At 42.7% G+C, this 17,844-nt stretch overlaps 2 protein-coding genes and 1 long non-coding RNA gene across 3 annotated transcripts in view; 1 reads left to right on the top strand and 2 right to left on the bottom strand.

The window, feature by feature from the left end:
* Positions 1–17,844, top strand: part of LOC109198185 (low affinity immunoglobulin gamma Fc region receptor II-b) — a 997,390-nt gene that overhangs the window by 213,965 nt on the left and 765,581 nt on the right. The window lies entirely within an intron of this gene.
* Positions 1–17,844, bottom strand: part of LOC109201287 (obscurin) — a 493,328-nt gene that overhangs the window by 88,540 nt on the left and 386,944 nt on the right. The window lies entirely within an intron of this gene.
* LOC112846474 (uncharacterized) lies at positions 5,844–7,162 on the bottom strand. Its single transcript, XR_003219460.1, has 2 exons — positions 6,978–7,162; positions 5,844–5,946 (listed from the first exon to the last, which is right to left on the bottom strand). It is a non-coding gene; the product is annotated as an uncharacterized LOC112846474 (long non-coding RNA).

The following is a 17,844-nucleotide window of genomic DNA, read 5'->3' as shown; positions in this document are numbered from 1 at the left end:
ATTGCTACTCGCTCTCTCCTAAAACGAATAAGGACTCCCATTAGACCATTATTCAAGTCTGGTCCGGTGAGTAGCACGTTGTTCAGCGAGATGCCATTGCATTGTGCGCTTGAGTCGAAAACAACTCTGATTTGGACGGGTTTCCTGGGATGATAGACCCCAAACATCGGCAAATACCAGCACTCTTTACCTTTAGGGAGTGGATGGGCTGGTTCTGCGTGATTGTTGTCGAAGACCTTATGCATGAAGGCAATGAACTGGTCTTTCATCCGTGGTTTACGCTCTAGTGTGCGCAGTAATGAGAAGAGGAGGGTTATTGCTTGCTCACGATTGTTGGGCAAAGGTGGTCTGGGGGCCCTGAAGGGAAGAGGAGCCACCCAACTATTGCACTCGTCTTGGAAAACCTCATCACCCATTATCTGCAGAAACTGTTCGTCCTCTATGGAGAAGGCACGCTTGTCATCATCCGCTGTTCTTGCAAAGACTGTGTTGCCGAGTGAGTCATCGTCCACTGTAGTGCTACGGCAACTGCGTGAGAGTCCCTTGATTTGACTGGAGTTGACCATTTGCTTGAGATGGATGTGGCTCATACAGGGTCTGAACAATGATGGTCTTCTGTCTTCCAGTATGTTCATTTTATAACAGTGGACAATAGGCTTATGAACCTTTCCCATACACACGTCACTTACTAAGACCCATCCAAGGTCAAGCCTTTGAGCGAAGGGTGCATCACCAGGACCGTTGACCTGCTGCCTCACCTTGTGAACCTGGAGAATGTCTCTCCCAAGCAAAAGAAGGATCTGGGCATCGTTATCAAGAGGCAGGATTTTGCTAGCAAGGCTCTTGAGGTGCGGGTGATGGAGGGCAGCTTCAGGTGTCGGTATTTCATCACTATTATCTGGTAAGTCGTCACATTCGATCAGTGTTGGTAGCGCAAGGCTAACTTCACTATTTACTGCTTCGATTTGATAGCCATTTGCTCTCCTGCCGGAGGTTGCGGCTAAGCCAGCACAAGTTTTCAGGGTGTAGGAGTATGAGCCAACTTCGATTCCGAATAAGTTGAAGAACTCTGACCTGGCTAGAGACTTGTTGCTCTGGTCATCGAGCATAGCATACATTTTGATGGCTTGTTGTGGGCACTCTTTAGGGTAAACCTTAACAAGACATATCTTGGAACAAGATTTCGACTTGGCACAGTCGCCACAAACTTCAGTGCACAGAGGTCTTGCAACTGGTTCTGGGGTAGTGTCCTCTTTTTTCGGCTCCCCGCCGTCATCTGTTGGGGTACTTGAGGCCTTGGTGGACAGTTGTGGTGGACCAGGATGAAGAGCTGTGATGTGCTTGTCACTGTTGCACTCATCACATTTCAGGACAACGTTGCAGTCTCGTGCAAGATGAGATGTGGATGCGCAGCATTTGAAACAGACGCCTTGATCTTTCAAGTACGTTTTGCGTTCTTCAATAGTCTTTAGCCTGAACCCACGGCATTTCTTTAAGGGGTGGGGTTTTTTATGGATGGGGCAATGCTTGGATATATCCTCTCTAGGATCTGGATCATTTTGTGGGGCATCAGAAACGACTTTGGTCGTATGCACTGAGACTGGGGTTCTTAAATTTGTGTGGCGTGAGATAGGCTTTTCTGTGACAGGACTGCTTCCAGAAAGAGCAAAGCTGGGATCGTTTCTTGTTTTAGCTTGATAGCAGATGAAGGAAGTGAAAAAGGAAAAGCGGGGATAACCAACCAATAAAGCTCTCTTTGTATTTTGACACCCTGGACAGGTCGCCAGTCTGTCGCAGGGCCAACACAGGGACAGACAACCATTCACACTCACACCTAGTGGCAATTTGGATTATCCAGTTAACCTATCCCCACAAATTGCATGTCTTTGGACGGTGGGAGGAAGCCGGAGTACCCGGAGGGAACCCACGCAAACACGAGGAGAACATGCAAACTCCACACAGAAAGAGCCCGGCCTGATGGTGGAATTGAACTCAGAACCTTCTTGCTGTGCGGCAACAGTGCTAACCACCATGCCACCGTGCTGCCCTTTCATAATATTCTCATCTTTAATGATGTACTTAGCTGATGGTGGAGGGCTCTTCTCGATGGGATGCTCTGATATTGAGAGATTGACTGGTTCATTGCGTTGGTTAAGCTGCATAGTTTGGATTCTGATATAGTCACTTACACTGTTACGGCCCTAGCAGGGCCTCCTCCTGAAGGCGCCTGTGTGGGCGTGTCCTACAATCTCTTTTGCCTGAGGTGCCACCTTTCTCTTTTACACAGCTGACTCACATCAGTAATTAAAGGGATTTAAGCCCAGGGACAGGTGAGCTCTGTGCCAGAGTGCCATGTGAATGGTTACAGCTAGTGAGCTGTTATTTTAATTAATTAATTTATTTGTTTAATTATTTATTTTTTGTCATTTCGGTCCACACTCCACACCAGTTGGTGGCGGTAATGCACCATTTTGCTGTTTGCCAACCGCCAATAAACCCTATACAGAAGAAGAAGAAGGTAGTGAGCTGTGTGTTTGTGTGGTTGCAGTTAGTGAGCTGCTCTCTTTTTGACTTACTTTTTACTTTATTGACCAACGCTTGATTTTTGATGATGATGATGATGGATTAAACCATGCTCCTTGAGATGTTCAAAGCTTAGGATATTTTTTTTAATACCTAACCCTGCTTTAAACTTATCTACAACTTCATCCCTGACCTGTATGGTGAGTTCCGTGGTCTTCATGATGCTGTTTGTTCACTAATGTTCTCTAACAAAGGTGTATTTATAACAGTGGGGGGGTTTTTCACGTCACACTGAATGTCACGTTATTGTTTACATGAGATGAATTTCTACAATTGCAGATAGTAACATTAACAGTAACAGTATTTTTATCTTCAGTTTTTACAGGCTTACATATACACACGCAGTTACTGTCCGTGCATTTAGAAAGGCAGACGCATCATGGTGTTATTATTTTACGTGTAGTTGTTTTTTTCCTGTGTAATAATATTCAACATTGCTATCAATAAATTTTTCAAAAATGCCTCTCTGTGCAAAATGGGTTTAAAAACATAAACAACTGTGGGATACTGTTTGTCCGTGATTTGGACAGGGAGAACAAATTACGGCAGGATCAGCCTGATATTATTTGTATCCCGCTGTAACTTTTCTGTATAAAGAGCCAACATCTCCAAAATGTGAGGAGTAGTCATTACAAGAAGTGTTTGTGAACTAAAAACAACAAAAATGTGGGATACTGTTTGTCTGTGATTTGGAGAGCCCAGCGCTGCTCCCGATGCAGGGAAAACTAATTCTTTGGCAGAGACCTACCTTGGCACTTGTGCAAGTGAAGCCAAAGGGAAGATATGCTTCACCATATTTTCTAGTCATTGGCTTGGCAGGAGGTTGGTTTGGAAACATACTTAGCGATGCTTTATCTTCTGCTTTGTGTTTGTGTAGGAGCCCCGTCAAAAACCTGTCCATTATGCTAGCAGTGTCCAAGCGTTTTTTTTTTTGTTGTTGTTGTTTTTGTTGTTCTCTTCATACCGCGCCCCCCAATGCAATGGCTCTGCGCCCCCCCTAGGGGGCAGGCCCCACACTTTGGGGACCTCTGATTTATAATGACACACAGGTGAACTCTATTATCTCAATAGGTGACTTCTGAAGGCAATTGAATGCCCTGGATTTAGTTTGGGGTATCAGAGTATAGGTGGCTGAAAACAAATGCACGTCACACTTTTCAGATTTTTATGTGCTCATTTTCATACCACTTCACAATTATGTGCTACATTGCATTGGTATATCACAGAAAATATCAATAAAAAACAGGTGACAAAATGTGTAGAAGTTCAACGGCTATGAATACTTTTTAAAGGCACTGTAAGCTCATACTTTGTTCAGTTTAATCAGAAATGTCCAAGTGATAAGTTTGCATGCTTAATATTGAAAGAAGTAATTAGAGTAAAATACAACTTTATTATCCATTTGGCTTTGGTCCAGACTAATATATGGTTTTTAGGGCAGTGGCACTTTGCTATCACTGTAATGTGCTGTAGCATATCTGTCCATGTGGGTTATTCAAACGGTGATGATAATAGCGCCTTTAATAGATTATTTTGGCTGGTACAGTAAACATGTAGCTTGCACAGAACTATGAATATTTTTTTTATTTTTCATTTGTTTGGTGTTTAACTGTTTATGCCATCTCACTAAATAAAAAGATTTAAAAAGATGAAATTAGTAAAATAATACATTTGAATAAATGTCTGTAAATAAATGTCTTTTCTAACATGAGAAAATTGCTGCCCCCCCCCCACACACACACAAATTTATTTAGTACTAATCAAAACTTTCTAAACTAGGTTTTCTTTAAAATTAAAATCTTTTATGTACTCACTCTTCTAAGATCTTTAAACTCATTAAGAGAGTAGGTGATGTCCTCGTAGTTATCTGCGACTGAAATATTATAAAAACATGTCACATGGAATTAGTTTCATTAAATCAAAAACAAGTTTCGTCTCTAACTGCTCTGTGCTTTTCAGCACATATACTGACCATTTCTGTTTTTCACGTGTTACTGATGCATAGACGTCAGCAGTACCTAAAGAAAAATACAAGCCAGGCTCACATTAATCATTTTATTACAGTTACACTAAAGATCAGAGCAAAAACAGAAACACTGTGTGAGTCAAAACCAGGACTGTAAGATCTTTAAATGTTCTTTGAAAAACTGCTGAACACAAACTGAACCTAACAAATGTTTGTGTTAATGGAGGTTTAATAAAAGTCAATATTAATAATGATAATTAAGATCGGTTTAAATGCTGACCAGGATGAACAGAGTCGTACACATGAGTTTCATCCCGGTTGACTCCATGATTTGTGGAGGAGCCCGGACTGTGACTCTCAGACTGGATCGACCTAAAACATAAAAATAAACACAATAAACTCAAAAGTAACTGATGTTTGTTTAAAATAATAATAAAAAAGTATTTTACCAACCTGGTGAAGCATGAACCTGTGAGAGAGACAAATGTTATTACACATGTTTGTGATCAGAATCAGAATCAGAATACTTTATTGATCCCTAGGGGAAATTATTTTTCGTTACAGTGCTCCATTATAAACAAACATTAACAAAGACAGACAATACACGAACTAAGAATAGCACAATATATACAGGTGTTTCCTGGTCTTCCTGAAGTCCACTATCAATTCCTTGGTCTTTGCCATGTTGAGCTGCAGATGATTCTGCTCACACCACATGACAAAGTATGTATAAATTTTTCCACTGATATTTAGTGTCATGAGATCAGAATACATGTATATGTGTGAATAATTAAAGTGTATGTAGTAAATAAACTCTCTAATACAGCATGAAAAGAAGAGGCTCTTACACTTGGACTGTCTGCAGCGATGCAACAAGAGCAGGAGAATAATAATGAGAGAGACTCCACAAACCAGTCCAACCATCAACCACACAGGAGATAAAAAGCTGTCAGCTCCTGACACAGTTACTGTAATTGAGTATTAATAAAGTATAATTATTTCATTGCATATTTCACAACATGATTTTATAAAAGTTCTTACAAAAAAGATCCAGGTGACTTCAAGCCCTTAAACAGACAATCTAATGTTCCTTCTCAAGCATGAAAATCATTTTTACAAAAATCCATAAATGTTTTGATCCTGCTCACCTTTAACTGACATCCAGCTCTGTGCTGACTCTCTTCCTGAGTACTGACACTTGTAGAAACCTTCATCAGACTTTGACACTGCAGAGATCTTCAGCTCCCCTCGGGTATCATTTTGAATAAGTTTGTCATTGTGATAGAAAAACACATTGGAAAGTATTTTTTGTGTTTTCAAACTGCAGCTCAGACTAACAGAAGCTCCCTCAGTCACAGGATGAACAGGACTCACCAGGATAGGACCATTACCATCATCTGTGAAACAATCACACACAATTGTTTCAGTCACATCAGCTGGTGCACACTTTTAGAAAAAGCTGTGAGTCGTGTCTCATGATCTACATGCAGACCTGGCTTCAAAGAGATTTTCTGAGATTTTCCTTTCGGAGATCTCAGCCTGGTTTTATTTACTGGAGAGAAGTTTGAACAAGTGACAACATTTCAGTGTTTAGATGTTCAGTTACAGTGGGTTCATCATGTGGATCATTCGTGTAGTCAGTGCTTGTATTTTTTTAGAAGGCTGAGGGTCCATGGAGTAAATAAATGCATCATGTTACCATTTTATAGGGAGATTGTTGAATCTGTTGTCCAATGATATCATTACATGGTTTGTCAAACTTTCTGTCAAGCTCAGACCCCAAATTCAAAATTTGATTAAGTGGACTGGAAATATAGTCAAAGGAGTTTGCAAAGAAAAGCGTCTGGACTTCTTTGAGTTGCTTGAAGACGTTTCACCTCTCATCCGACGTCTTCAAGCAACTCAAAGAAGTCCAGACGCTTTTCTTTGCAAACTCCTTTGACTACGATGACCTGGATGACTGAGAACCTTCACAGACAGACTGGAAATATAGTTGGGATGCTCCCTTAGTCTTCCCTGCAGGAGTGAAATTATTATCAATACAATTGCAGAATGGTTAAAGGTGAAATTGTAAATGTTTGTATTTTTGTGATATTTTGCATGACGTGTTCCACTAAATTTCTCTGAATGGAGACAATAGAAGTTCATCTTATCTGATGACAGAGATGTTGAACTTTTTAGAGTTTTATTCTGAATGAGAAAATATAAAATACTGTTGGCAAATTTTGACAAACAGGATTATGAAAAGATTGAGTGAAATGACACCAAGAACCAAGAATATTTTGATGCTTCGTTGCCTGAAATTGTCTGAAATTCTCATTTGTTTGTGTTGCCACATAGAATTACTTCACATACAGCAAAGCTGAGACAAATGTTCATGTGACGTCTAAATCACTCAGATCCAAGAAGTAAATGTATAATAACATACTCTGTACAGTGATGTTGACTGCACTGCTGAACTCTCCTGATCCAGACTCACACCAGTACACTCCAGTATCTGACTCTGATGTGATGATGTTACATGTGGATCCAGTCATTCTCCTACAGTCAGAGAGTCGGCCATCCTCAGAGAACTTCCTCACTCTCCACTCAGTGAAGTTTCCCTCACAGGTCAGTGAGACAGAGTCAGAGGTGAAGTGCTGCACTCTGTCAGGACTCACTGTGAGAGACGCTGCTGAATGAACATCTGGAAACAACATGCAGTGAAGAGACAAAGCTCACAGATGTTAGCATTCAAAATATCACAGTGAAAATATTTGTTTGAAGATTTTTTGTGAAGATTAGTGATATTATTTCAGTAAAATGCAGTGTTTTTTGGTCAAACTATGATTTTTCTTTTGAAAACTTTATTATCTTTATTATAAACCCACATAAAGAAATTCACATAAAATAAATATTAAACAAAAAAAGAATCAAAGAATACATACAGACCAAGACCATGTTTAGATTTAAAGCCAAGCTGGTTATCAGTGGAGTTAATAAACATGTTTAATCTGTCAGCAGAATTCTTTCTAAAACTTTTCATATTATACTGACTGAGGTTAAAGACATATAATTATCAGGACTTTACCAGCTTTAACCCTGATCAGCACTAATAGAACAGACAACACTGAGTCTGACAACAAGCCCTGAATCACACAGACAGTCAAATCAATGGAAAACAAAGGAGCCGAATACTGACATGTTTAAGATGATCTAACCCACATGCTTTATCTGCTGGCAGCTCATGTAGAGCTTGGTACACGTCATGTGACATCATGAGCTTTGAGTCATCACTCTCAGCATTATCCACCTGATACAGATCACTCTGAACACACTTCAGTCATTTGCTGTAATGTTTCTGTCATAATTCTGTGATATTGTCTGTTTCACAGATTCCTTCTACAGTGAGATATTTTGCAGCAGCAGGACCAAAACTAAAAACCTTTGAAGGATATTTTAAATGAACAATAACAGCAGCTGTTATTTGTGACGTCTTCTTCTAGCGTCCATCTGTAGTCAGTGTTTTTCTTGTATTTGTCAGAGCTGTTAACCTGCCTGCTGACATCTTTGTTTCTTTATTAACTATATTTGACTTTTTTATCTGAACACCTACCTGAGCACTAAACAAAGAGTCTTAACTGTGTAAATCCTGTCTGTGCACTAAGTAACAATAATCAGTACAAACAGTAACATGAGTTTAAATATCAAAGTAAAAGTATTCAAAGAGAAAACATTTAAAATCTCATAGATGTCTTTTGTTTTTCATGTTATCACATTAAATAAAAAGTGAAAAACACAAAAAAGAAACAAGGAAATTCAGTTTGGTTTGATCACAGAGAGAAAGGAAAATATTCAGTTCAGTTCTTCTTTTGGGGAGTTTTAATGTACACAGACATCAATGGTTGTCATGGAAAGGAGATTTTAATGGTCTAAATCTTGGTGAATAAAAATGATGACCTAACATGAGCTCATTGAAAGGACAGAGAGAAACAAACTGACCTGCAGACCAGACAAACTCTGGTTGACTGTGATCAGTGTGATACTCTGGGTCTCCTCTTCCAGCTCTGCACACATATCCTGCTGTGTGTGTCTGTCCATGAATGATGTAGGAGTCCTGTGCAGTCCCACTGCCATCAGGTAGCAGCTCATAACTGGAGGATTTCTCTGATAGATCAGGAACAGCTTTATACCAGTAGAAGATCCATCCTGCAGACGGATGTTCAACCTGACAGTTCAGAGTTACTGAGGCTCCAGGACTCAGCCATGATGGAGACACAGTGAGGACAGGATGGGGTTTATCTGTTCAACAAAGATTTTCTCTCAGTGAACATGTAGTACAGTCTCTGAACAGTGAGCTCAGTTTATACAAAGAATAATAATCTCAGTCTATATGAACATTTTACAAAGTGTTCAAACAGCTTAAAGCAAATATGACTTACTGTCAGAAACTGTCAGTGTGACTGAATCACTCCACTCTGTTGTTTTATGCTGTGAACTTTTCATTCTGCCCTTACAGCGATAGTTTCCACTGTTGGATGATGAAGCAGATCTAATCCTGTATTCAGTTTGATTTGGAGGTTTTATGGTGCTGTTTGTTTCCCACTCATAATCCCACTCAGTGTCTCCTCCATGGATCTCACATCTGACAGTGATCGTCTCTCCTCTGTATATCTCAGACCAGTTTGGATACAGAGTCACAACAGGCCTGTTTGAGACTGTTACTGTTCAAGAAAGTACAATAAAAACAATAAATGACAAGAAAAAGGTTCAGTTACTATCAGATGTAGTGCTTTGTCGAAAGTTACATATAAACTCACCAGTTGTGACAATCCTGACTGACTCACTGTCCTCTGTGTAGTAAACTGGTTCTCCTCTTCCTCCTCTGCAGCTGTAGAGTCCTCCCTCTGAGACACTGATTTGTTCATTTGTCAAAGCTTCATTAGATTTCCAATCTCTGTACCAGTAGTATTTCCATCTAGATGATGATGATGATGGGCTCACAGAGCAGGTCAGGGTCACACTGCCTCCTACTGGAACAGCTGTCCTATCAGCTCTCAGTTCAGCCTTTGGTTTAGCTGCAGTTCAGTTTAGAACAAGAACATAAAAGTAAATGACTGAATCAGAACAATTTAAAGATCTGGATGGGAATATGTAAATGATAACAGTTTGATCAACACTATGACTTATTTGTATTTACAGTTAATTACATACATGCATGGTTTGAATAATTAATTTGAAGCATGACTAAGTTTATTGATCCATAATGAGAAAGTAACTTGGTTAATATGATCTGATTGTATTTTGAACATTTGAGATTTCTTCCTAAATGAGTGTGAGCAGGATTAATTTCAGTAGTGTTATTTTGTACTTTTGTTTTTGGTGTATTGTTCCTTTATTAAATTTATCAGTAACAGCCAATCAGTGTAACCACAGCAAGCAGGAGAAACCTGAGTGAGGGGAAGAGATTCAACAACAGAGCAAGTTGTGAACAGATGCATTTTTATTTCCAGTCTTTGACAGTGATGGTGTCCAACTTCAATCCTGGTGGATAAAATCTGTTTGATGGACTTTGAATGAGGATTTGTTGAGTCACAGTTGGTTTTCTTTGGTGTCAGTTAGCATGCTATGTCCTTGTTCTTTACTAAATCTGATGTTGAAGTCACATTGCTGTCATTACAATTAGCAGTTTGGATGTGATTTCCAGCTGAGCTGTTAGGAATGCTGGAATAAGACTTCAGTGTTTGTGTTGCACAACAGATCAGGTTTATTAGCCGAGTGCAGATCTCGGCACTGAAACCTGAGACTGTTGAACCTCGATGGTGATCCACGCCTAAGAGATCTGAACTTCCACTGAACTCTTCTGTTCCTGCTGGATCAACTTATCCAGAGATCAGGAAGCTGACTCACACTTCTGAACTGTGGTAGGACTCCACCATAATCTCTGTTACTGCGACACACAGAGGACTTAATCCAAGAACTGATTCCACACCAGACTGTGACTGTGAAAGGTTTCTCTGTAAATCTGTGGACAGCTGATTTTGTGCTTTCAGTGTTGTAATTCCATTCATTGTGTTGGTGTTGTACTGGTAACTCACTGTGTTACTGATTATAACTAACCAGCCACTCTGCAGGTCTAGTGAGTGAACTAAGTCAACTTATATTGATTAGAGTTTGAAGAGCAGCTGAAAGAAATCTGGTTAACCCTAAAGGAGCTAACACAGGTTAACTTGTAGTTAACACAGATAAGAGTTCAAACTAACCTGAACTGGACAGAAAGAGATATTTATTTATATTGTTGCTCTACTTTTATTTATATTATTCTGTGATTTTGATCATAAATTAATGTACACTGGAAAGTTTTTCTATATTTTTTGTGTCAAATATTGAATAATAAGTGCACTCAACTGAAATGGACAGTACCTGATACACTTAAATGTTTTTTGTTCATGTTTCTGAGCAATATAAATGGTTGAATACACTCAAAACTAATTTTTTCCTTTAAGTTGTTGTCAGTGTCTCATTTTGAGTGGAGGTTTTCTTCTCTAAGTTGAGTTACCACTGCCAGTCTCCTTACGATCCTAACTGAACCCAACAAGAGTAGGTTACAGATATTTATTTTTATCTGACTTTAGATGACAGATTAATTCTGACTACTCAGTTAAAAAGGGCGACATCTACAGTGCCACAAGAAGATGACCCAATAAGGAAACAAACACTTCTGAGTCTTTAAGTTATGCAAATCCTAACAAGTCAAAAGGTTTGTGGAAATTAATTTTTCTGCATTTGCCAAAAAAGTCTGACATTAATGAGCTTTTATTAATTTGGTTCAGATCATTTTAGTGATAAAATGAAAACCCTTCGGTAGAGTGTGAGTGATAAGTTATAATTAATATCATTAATCTGAATTATTAACATACCAGCACAGACCAGCGTCCAATAAAATGAGGCCATATTGTCGTCTGCAGTTCAGAGTTCATTAAGTGAAAAAGATGCAGTGTGTGTTTGTCATGAGAGCAGACTCTTTAACTAAAACCTGAAACCTCTAAGATTCATTTCAAATATAAATAGAACGTGTTAAAAACAACTGAAGTAACTGCATCATATGTTGGTGCAACAGGAAGTTAAAAAAAATAAAAATAATACAAATACATAAGAGAAAATATTGGATGTAACTGTTGTTCTTAGTGGTTTACCAGCTGAAACAGCTTCATCATTTGTTCTGCACTTCATGTATTAGAGCTGGATGAAACATCTCCAACTTACATGATACAGTTAGTCTGATGATATTACTCCAGTATGTTAAAGAATAGTCCCTTCTGCCCCGGCAGCTGTATCCTCCACTGTCAGACTCAGTAACTGTGATTTTGTATTCATTGGATGTTGGAGGTGTGTTTAACTTGTCTGGTCTCCATTCATACGTCCACTGAGCTCCTTCACCTCCCTGAATCTCACATCTGACAGTGACTGTCTCACCGCTGTATATCTGAGGCCAGGATGGCAGCAGGGTCAGAGTGGGCTTAATGGGAACTGTTTACATAAGAATGATTCAGTTAGAAGAGAAACATAAAAACTCTGCTGTTTATAACATAAGAGTAGAGTCTATTTCAAACTGTAACACAACATTTTTAGTAAAATGTGCAAATCTTTACTTTGCACAGTTATCATCTTTTGTTCAGATTCCAAAAATTACAGATTATTTTTTCATGAGTTGACAGCAGATTAAGAAGACTGGAAGAAATTATCATGTGAGAAACGTTTTCTAAAAGTTCTGATGAGGTCATCATGTGAAACTCGTGCAGTTGCTGATTTGGGACATTGGAGTGTGTCACACTTGTAGTTATTGTATAACAAACAGGTTCTTGTGGCTCTGACTGATTTTCCATGAACTGAACCTTAAACCACTGATCCACTAATGGATCTGTTCTACACTGGAGGTTCTTCTTCTAGCTGTAGTATCATTAAAGACATTATAACACTCACGAACACCTTTATTTTTCATTAATATTTATTATTATAAACTACTTCTGATCCTAAACACAAAATAAACCTACAGTGCCGTTGAAAGACAAAGTGTTTGGTTGAGCTGATGAAACATTGTGCAGTATAAATTAAAATGTGTGAAATATGTCCAACTCACCTATTACTTTCAATGGGGCGCTATCACTCCACTCTGTCCAGGAAGAGCTTCTTCTGCCCCGGCAGCTGTATTCTCCACCATCAGACTCAGTAACTCTGTTGATTGTATATACACTGGATGTTGGAGGTGTGTTTAACTGGTTTTGTCTCCATTCATACGTCCACTGAGCTCCTTCACCTCCTTGAATCTCACATCTGACAGTGACTGTGGTATCTCTGTATATCTGAGTCCAGGATGGCTGCAGGGTCACAGTGGGCTTAGGAGGAGCTGTTCAAATAAAAAAATATACCATCAGCAGACTTATAGAAATATAAAATGATCATTAAAGCTGTCTTGGTTTTATTGCTCTTGTTAATGGTAATCACATTTTTTCATCCTAGTGTCAATTTGACTGAAAATCAACAATAAAAAGTTTAATAAAAACAAACACATTAAACCTGGTAATTTACTGATATTTAGAATCTACCAGCAGAGTGACTGGAAACAACCAGGTGTGCACAAATCTAAACTGTGAGACTGAACATCAACACATAAAAACACAATATCATGTAAACAACTTCAGTTTCTCAGATTTTACATTTTGTAGCCCTTATTTATGCAACGCTATTAAATAAGTGGGTTCTGGGTTCTTTTCCCAGTGTAACTTTGTAACTTCTATTATTTGGGATCAATGAAGCTTACCTCTTAAAAGTAGCACTACATGCTAAAATGAACACCAGTGTCTAACAGTGTAGTAAATCATGCCATACACAATGTAAAGTAGACAATTGCAACCCTCTTTTCATTTACCAAAATAATGAAAAACAATAAAATAATAATACGGCAGGGTTAGGCATTCACGCAACCCAAAAAACACTCACACAGCACTGTACCAGCTGTACAAGGAATCTTCACATACAATTAAAACCACAGGTTATACTGTCCCAAACTAAACATAAAGCTGGCGAAATTAAACCCTACGTTGCAGGCCTGTATTGCTCCAGAACGTATAAATCCAAAACGATCTCCAAACTGGAAGTATTTCACTCAAAGAGCAAAAAATGAATCAACTCAGTACCTTGTGAAACATGCAACTCCCACCAGATTAATCCAGGCAACAGGTTGTCTTCACCTTCTTCACGCTGAAACTTTAGTGTCTTGTCACTAGCTAACCGACACTAACACTGCCGCTAGCCAACTGCTCAGCGCGGCCACAGCACAGCAACAACAACAAAAACACAAAAATGGCGCTCTCTCACCCGGAAACACACAGTCGCAGAGAGAGCGTCACCTGTAACCATGGCAACAGACCATAACTGTCAATAACAAAACCCCGAACAGCCCTGGCCTGCTACATAGCCCCCACCTAAGGGGTCAGTCGTCCCCGACAACCCCATTACCCAACACAAAGTCCTGCAAATGTCCATGTGTCTTCCTTCGGCGCGCAGGCCAATCTCGACCAGCAGGGGAAGAGTCACTTGGATGAGAACCTGGGGTGCCACCAGCATCCCCTGCCCCGGCGGCTGCTGGAGCGGGCGGGCGGTACGGTGAGAGCCTGTCCTGGTGCAACACCGCCACGCGCCCTGGGCCCGGCATGCGGATCCGGTACACCACTTCTGTTAGCCACCCCACGACTTCCGCCGGCCCTTGCCAGTGACCGCACTGCCTGGGGGACACCCCTCTCTTGCGAACCGGGCAGTACACCCAAACCTTGTCGCCAGGCACGAAAGCTCCCCCTCGGCACCTGGTGTCGCAGGCTCTTTTCTGTCGTACTCCGGCGCTGACCTGGGCCTGGTGGGTGTAGTCATGAACCACTCGCGGCCGCTCCCTCAGCCTCCTGTAGCAGTCCCTGGCCACCGACACGCGCCGGTTTCCTGCCTCGGGGACGGGGAAAGGCCCTAGGACGTCTCCTCCCACTCTCTCCATCGGGGCCCCCACCCGATGCTGCTGCAGGGGGGCAGTGGAGCGTTGAGTGGGGCCCTTCCGTGCCGTACAGGTGTCACAGCAGTGCACATGAAGTTCCACATCCCGTCGACAACCAGGCCAGTAGAACTGTCCCGTGAGACGGCGGAGAGTTTTAGCATTCCCATAGTGGCCGGCCCCCACCGAGCCGTGGACAAGCTCGAGCACCTGCGACCGCAGCGACCGAGACACCAACAGCTGCGGGAGATCCTTGCCCTGTTAGGGGGCCCGCCATCTCCGGTACAGGAGGCCGTCGTGGGTTTCCAGATTGTTGTACTGGGAGTAGTAGGCCTTCACTTCAGGCCCCTGTCCTGACACCCCTGTCCAGCCTGGGCGTCGTGCTGCCTCCAGCCAGGCCCCCACCTGAACCAACGTCGCATCAGCCTCCTGCTCCTGCTTCAGCTGCTGCATGGTCAACGAGAGCCATCCCCCTCCGCCGGCTGTGGCCCGAGCAGTAGCCACGCCCCGTGCCTCCTGGGCCCGCTCTCCCTGCCATTTCGAGAGGGGCAGCTGGCATGGGCGCAGACAGATGGGTTGAGCAGAGCCGGTGTCGATGGTGTGCTGAACCAGCCGCGTCTGCCTGCAGTCTCTGGTTCCCTGCTTTTGGCCGCACTGGAGGGCCAGAGTCTCTGTACCAAGAGTGATAGCCAGCTTCGCGGTGTCAATGCAGGTCCCCCAGCGGGTCAGCAGATCAAGGCCAATGATGCACTGATCTTGGATGTCAGCAAGCCAGAAGTCGTGCACCAGCTCCAGATCCTTCGCTCGGATCCGCAACGGTTTCTTCCCCCGCATGTCAGTTCTCTCCCCCGTCACTGTCATCAGCTGGGTGTCGGTGGGCGACCAACCCATCACAAGCGGCCCGGATGTTCCAGGAAACACACCAGGTCGTATTAGGGAAATGGTGGACCCCGTGTCCACCAGGGCTTGGCAGGGCTGGTCCTCAACACAGCAGCTCAGGTAGAGTCCCTTGAGGTGCCCGACTAGGCCCGCCACCGTGCATCGTTCTTGGAGGGGGGCAGGAAGCTGGAGCGGTGGTCCCCTCGCTGTACCGCTCCCCCTCTCATCCCCCTGAGGCCACATAGTTCTGGCCTTTGGGGCGGGGGGCGGGCGCCCGGCAGTCGCGCGCCACGTGGCCAGGCTCATCACACCGGTAGCAGTGGTTGGTCGGTCGACGGGGACGCCTCCAGGGCACCGAGGGCTGCGGCTGGCATATCCCCACGACCTCCCCCTCACTGTCGCAGTCTGCGGCTCTGATTTGAGGGTAGTTTGGGGGGCGCAACTGCTGGTCAGGTCGCGATGTGAGCACAAGCTCGGCCCTTTCAGCCTCAAGGAGCGCCTCATGGAGAGTCTGAGGCATGGCCAGGCGGACGTGTTGGCGTAGTCGCTCTGGGAAAAGTCCTCGCAGGAAAGCATGAAGGCTAAGCTCCTCACGGGCTGCTGCTGGGAACTCTGGGTAGCCACGACGAGCATACAGCAACACATCCGCTGCAAAGGTGCCCAGGCTCTCCCCCGGCCTACGGCTCCGGTTGGTCAGCTGCTCCCTGCTCTGATCAGTGGAGTGCCGCTGCCCAAATCGCCTCTCGAGTGCTATGGTGAGGGCCTGGAGCTCATGCTGCTCTGACGGGGCTAGGTCAAGGAGTACCTCCAGTGCATCTCCTTCCAATGCTAGCGCTAGGTGTGTAGCAGCCTCTTCATCGCTCCAGCCATTATGCCTCGCAGCTAGCCGTACTTGTGAGAGGTAGGGCTCTAGCGGGGTTAGCCCGTTGTATTTTGGTACCTTAGCTGGCGTTGCAGGCATCACTGCTCGCTGTCGGGGGCCCGGCGTGTCGGTCGACAAAGGCAGCCCATGAAGCACTGTCTCAGCGTCGGTCGCGATGGGCCACTGCCGCGGTGCGCTCGCCTCATCAGGACCGGTCGGGGGACTTACATGGCCGCTCGCTTGCTCTCTCTTCAATCGCTCACTTCCCAAGCAGCGAATGCTCTCCTCGACGGCTTGCTCCAGCCTCTGAGTGTCTCTCTCCATTCCGGCGAGGGTGAGCTATCACACTTCTGACACCAATGTGGCGAGCTCAGACAAGGAGTAGACAGAGGTTTCGTTCGGTCTTGCTTCCCGCCGTGTTAGCCAGGGAGCACAGCCGTTTATTCTGCTTTTACTGGAGAACACTGCCGCTAGCCAACTGCTCAGCGCGGCCACAGCACAGCAACAACAACAACAACACAAAAATGGCGCTCTCTCACCCGGAAACACACAGTCGCAGAGAGAGCGTCACCTGTAACCATGGCAACAGAACATAACTGTCAATAACAAAACCCCGAACAGCCCTGGCCCGCTACAATATTTTTAGACTTCACTTATCTTTTGCTATTTATGCATTTTTTTTAACCCGGGTTACAATTGTAAAAATACATTTTATACTCAAATATCCCACTATTTACTTATTTCTACATCTTTACATTTGCATATTTATACATTTATGAACATATAATCCAGAGCTGTCAGTTAGCACTGTTGCATTACAGCGAGAAGGTCCTGGGTTTCAATCCACCAGGCCTTTCTGTGTGCATGTCCCCCCCCCCCGTGGGTCTGTATGGGTCTAAAGGCTTCGTCCTTCAGTCCAACGACATGCAGATAGTTTAACTGGTGATCCTAAACTGCCCATAGATGTGAATGGTTGTATAAAATGTCTACAGCTCCGAAGTTTCATTAACTTAAAACAGAAATACAAAGTCTACATGTGGCACCAAAGTCCAAATTAGACTGTCAAAGAAAAACTTTTGTAAAAACATTTATCTGAGTTCAGTTTTAAAGAAAATAATCTTCATTCAGTGTAAAAATTCAATTCTTCTTTGCCCAAATTTCATGATATTTAAATTAGCAAATTTAAATAATTAAGTTGTTTTTTTTTAAACCACACTGCTGCTATTAGTAAACATATCAGCAGTTCGAGAAAGGCTAACGTAGCAGAGCAGTCTCTCCTAAAATGAGGCCAAATTGTACTCAAATGGAAACTTTGAGGAATTAGAAAAAAGAAAACTGCTAAAACAAAAGAACTGCATCATGACACTGAGCTGCAGTGATGAAAACTTCACATGCGCAACAACTGAAGTGAAGAAACTGGGATAATTGCATTTGTATTTCCTTTTTCATCAAACCTACTGAATATATTTTTCATGTCCAGACGTTTCATTGAGTGATCACTGTATATTTTATATAAAACATTAAAAGCTGTTTTAC

The sequence above is a fragment of the Oreochromis niloticus genome, linkage group LG3 (assembly GCF_001858045.2).
Source record: "Oreochromis niloticus isolate F11D_XX linkage group LG3, O_niloticus_UMD_NMBU, whole genome shotgun sequence".
Classification (NCBI taxonomy): domain Eukaryota; kingdom Metazoa; phylum Chordata; class Actinopteri; order Cichliformes; family Cichlidae; genus Oreochromis; species Oreochromis niloticus.
Note: the sequence above shows the minus strand (reverse complement) of the source record. Positions and strands in the feature narration are given on the sequence as shown.